The following is a 4,663-nucleotide window of genomic DNA, read 5'->3' as shown; positions in this document are numbered from 1 at the left end:
GGCCGACGGAGCCGGGCGCTCAAGCGACTGCTCCGGTCGCCATCTTGGCTCCTCCTGGCCCACCAAGGCATAAGTTGATTAAGCTTTAAGAACCTCACATTGGTTGTGCACGCTGTTCTCTCAAGTGAATGTTCTCTTGACCTTGCTGCATAACACAAAGCCATGCCATGTTTCAGCATGTTAGAAAGTACCTGCCTATTTGAGCAAGGCCTTGCCATTGTTTCAGTCAAATGAATTAATAACAGCACAATTGCTTCACAATGCTGCAGATTGACGCCTTATTCATTTGTTTTAAGTTTACTCCAAAACACAATTAAGAAGGCGTGTGTGTTGTGCTTACTAATACCAGATGTACTGTTAGCAGCGCTGTGGCATGCACGCTAGCAGACTCGCATTCAATATAATAAATCACTCCATCCCCAGGAAAGCACAGTGTTACACTTTAACATAAATACTCTGCCATTATTTTTTATTTGACGCAATCAGCCTTCAGCACAACCTTGTTGCATTTCATGTATTTTTTTCTCAAAAGCCCTTTTTGCATTGTGCACAGCGCGCTGTCGGCACTACCTGTGCTTAAAACAACTTTGTGTATGTGAGTATTGTACATAGTTTATGATGCAGCCTGTCCTGTCCTAAACTTTTTTTCTCTTACTTACCATGCTGCAAAGCAAGGCTAAAAAACATTGATAAAGCTAATAATTATGACCTGTTGGCTTTGCAATGCTTGTTACTTTCAGCATGCTATGCGCAGCATAGATACTAACAAAAGTGCTGCAGGTTCTTTTAATAAAGACATACATGGCCTCAAGGCATTGCAACATGTTATTGCATAGAACTTTGTGGGCACGTACAGTGGGTTGATTAAGTAACGCCCGTTCAAAGGCTTCTAGGCCTTCCTGTAGAGGAATTGAGGTGTACAATGACGTAACATCGATGGTGCATAACAAAAATTCAATGGAATTAGATAAACCTACATTTTTTAACCATGATAAAAAGTCTGTGGTGTCGCGTATGTAAGATTCCCATGTACGTACAATGGGCTGGAGAAATTGATCAATGTAAACTCCCAAAGGTTCAAATAGCGACCCGCAACAAGACACAATCGGTCTGAAGGGTGGGTCGGTGGGATGTTTATGGATTTTTGAAGGGATTCTGCTTAATTTTACCACTGCTGGATCCGGTGGGTGCGACGGTTGTTGACCCTTGGACAAAAAAGATTCCATAGAACCAGTAGCATGGGTTTCAACGATATCTGTGGTTTTACTGGTGCTTGCTGTTTGATTAGAAGCTCCATTGATGTTTAAGGGCGGTCTTGTTGGTTGTAATTCCCGATCAGACACTATACTTTTTTCAGATGAGAATTTTTTTTTTTTTTTGTAAGGTCTCCTTTACGCATACATTTCTGCCCATGTATATACTTTGTTTAGGCAGTAGTCAATGGTATCCCTTTTGAATTTGCGGAGTTTACGCTCCTGAAGTTCTTTGCCATAATTTTCTAATTTGATGTTGATTTGTTCTAGTGAATTTGCCCAATCTTCTGCGTCAATGCCTCTAGACAAGTCTTGTTTGATATTGAAAATTTCTTCTTCAAGTTCCTTGATCGTTTTTGAAAGTTCTTTGACTATCAATAAAATCAAATCAAGCGGACATTTGTTCAACACTGCATACCAGCGATCCATAAAACTTTATTGAATTGAAACCGGAACAACATCGGTTTAATGGGAAGACGAAGCCCACCATGGATTCTTCAGTGTTTGTGATACTGTAACATTTTTTCGTTTTCTTTCTTTCTTCTTCTTATTCAATACTTCGGATTGAGCTATCTTTATTTCAGTTCACTTACATTCGCACTAGACGTTTTTCTCTTCCAATATGGCGACATATTCGCTTTTGAATCTTTATTGTTGACTCAGAACCACGTGACCCGCGTGAGTCTCGCGATGCCGTTTTTTTCCTTCTTTATACGGGACATCCGGACGCAAGTTTGCTATGACCGATTGCCAGAAACCTCAGTCAACTTTTTACTTTCATCATCTCGGGTGAGTTTGTGTCTTTTGTGCATACACTTCCATGCCATTCTGGCTTCACGCCATGTTTTGGCACTGACTGCGTTGTTCTTTGATTTCAGAGACTGCTTTGATCTTCTTTATCAGGTAACTTCCTGTTTTCACGTAGGATGCTTTTTCTGTATCTTGTTTGCGTCATTGCCTTGTTAGTATCCTCACTCCTTTCCGTGTTAGTATCCTCACTCCTTTCCATTTTTGCAGGTTTTCTTCCCGTTTTCAGCACCCTTACAGGTACTGACCTTACTCACATTGACATCACCAGCATGGTTATCTCCTTTGAATTTTTTTATTGAGTTTTTCTCGTGTTGTTTTTCTTTCTCTTCTATTGTGTACGGTTCTTGCATCTAAATCCTTATAGTCCCCATTACTTATTGCTACTCACTAAGTAGGTATGTTATTATTAATCTTTCTTTATGTCTGGGTCCTACAGGTACTTTTCCTTTCATTCTGGTATCTTACTACTTCATATAATGAACAGTGCAGGTGGCGTTGGCAACTCTTCTGACCACAATTTCTGGTAATTTCTAGACTGATTGTATCGTTTTTGATGCTGTCTCACGGTTCCGGCAGCATGATAATATTGTGGATGCACAAAAGCGTTTAATGATATCAAATGCTTATTTCTATGTTTAAATAAAGCCTTTTTTATGTATTGCAGAGGCCCCTGACGAAGGGACTAGGAGTCCCGAAATGCATTGGGCTAGGGCTAAATTATAAGCACTGTAATCTTTATGTTTAGGAATGAACTGAAGTTGAACAGTTTCATGTAAAAAGAATTTTTCAAGCAATTAAGAAATGTAATTGACTTGATGTATTTTATGTCATTCTATCATTTGATTAATTTCATACAACATGACAAATTGTTGAAAGAAATGCACTGGTTTTGAGCTTTATTTATTTTTTTTAAATTGTGGATTTTCCAGTCAACCAAGGAATAAGTTGATTAAGCTTTACCCCCTTCGGTGCCCGCCCCTTTCCCCGCCCTGTGCCGGCCGTTACATTAGCGGGCGGGGTTTGTGACGAGCTGGACTCGTCATGGGCACAGCGCCACCGCGGCCCATGACGAGTCCAGCTCGTCACGGGCACCGAAGAGGTTAAGAACATCACATTGGTTGTGCACGCAGTTCTCTCAAGTGAATGTTCTCTTGACCTTGTTGCATAACAGAAAGCCATGCCATGTTTCGGCATGTTAGAAAGTACATGCCTGTTTGAGCAAGACCGTGCCATTGTTTCAGTCAAATAAATTAATAACAGCACAATTGCTTCACAACGCTGCAGATTGACGCCTTTTTCATTTGTTTTAAGTTTACTCCAAAACACAATTGAGAAGACGTGTGTGTTGTGCTTACTAATACCAGATGTACTGTTAGCAGCGCTGTGGTAATAAAGCTAGCATGCACGGTAGCAGACTCGCATTCAATATAATAAATCACTCCATCCCCAGGAAAGCACAGTGTTACACTTTAACATAAATACTCTGCCGTTATTTTTTATTTGACGTAATCAGCCTTCAGCACATCTTGTTGCATTTCATGTATTTTTTTCTCAAAAGCCCTTTTTTCATTGTGCGCAGCGCGCCGTCGGCACTACCTGTGCTTAAAACAACTTTGTGTATGTGAGTATTGTACATAGTTTATGATGCAGCCTGTCCTGTCCTAAACGTTTTTTCTCTTACTTGCCATGCTGCAAAGCATGGCTAAAAACCATTGATAAAGCTAATTATCGTGACCTGTTGGCTTTGTAATGCTTGTTACTTTCAGCATGCTATGCGCAGCATAGGTACTTACAAAAGTGCTGCAGGTTCTTTTAATAAAGACATACATGGCCTCAAGGCATTGCAACATGTTATTGCATAAAACTTTGTTGGCACATACAGTGGATTGATTAAGTAACGCCCATTCAATGGCTTCTAGGCCTTCCTGTTATTGCATAGAACCATAAGATCAACCTCTATTTGTAATTTCTAGATGGTGTATTTTTAGGAAGCTGGTGAACTAGAACTTTGATTATCATAGTATTTATGTGCCTTCTTATTAGTAATATACAGTGATGTGAACTGAAAGTTTTATGGGTAATTTATTTTTACTTAAAAAGTCTTTGAACAATTGATTGATTCACTGTGTAATTAATGATGGTATTACCTTTCATCAGTGTGTTGCGCCCTATAAAATATTTATGCTCACTAATAAAATTAATCTTCCCGGACTATGTTGATTTCACATATGCCATTATCAATTAATAAAAATGCACCAACGATCACTTGTATGTTACTGCTTGTTTGTCAAGGGAAGGATTGCACTCAAGGCTTTCACAGTATGTTCTGAACATTACTCCCTCCTGAAAAGGTAAATATATCGGTTTGAGTGCCATATATATCTTACTTTTGATACTTTCAGAGGCTGTGAGGCAGATTTTCGCCTCCAGGTGCCATGAGGCAGTATACCAACTTCATGATGCCCCGGAGCCTTGGAGGCAGTATACCTGTAAACACAGTTAGCGTTATTTTCAGAAGCAATATGTCCCACATGATGAAGAGTTTAATTGCTTCCAGCACAAGAAAAAAATATTGGGGTATAGAAGGTCCACTATTCTAA

The 4,663-nt window shown here is 39.6% G+C and overlaps 1 long non-coding RNA gene across 1 annotated transcript; it reads left to right on the top strand.

The window, feature by feature from the left end:
* The first annotated feature begins 1,939 nt into the window (after positions 1 to 1,939).
* Positions 1,940 to 4,328, top strand: LOC146860548 (uncharacterized). Its single transcript, XR_014979166.1, has 4 exons — positions 1,940 to 2,042; positions 2,132 to 2,156; positions 2,271 to 2,300; positions 2,728 to 4,328. It is a non-coding gene; the product is annotated as an uncharacterized LOC146860548 (long non-coding RNA).
* Positions 4,329 to 4,663: the final 335 nt, after the last annotated feature.

Source organism: Triturus cristatus, chromosome 3_1 (assembly GCF_964204655.1).
Source record: "Triturus cristatus chromosome 3_1, aTriCri1.1, whole genome shotgun sequence".
NCBI lineage: Eukaryota > Metazoa > Chordata > Amphibia > Caudata > Salamandridae > Triturus > Triturus cristatus.
The sequence above is the reverse complement of the archived record's forward strand: the minus strand, read 5'-3'. Positions and strand labels throughout refer to the sequence as shown.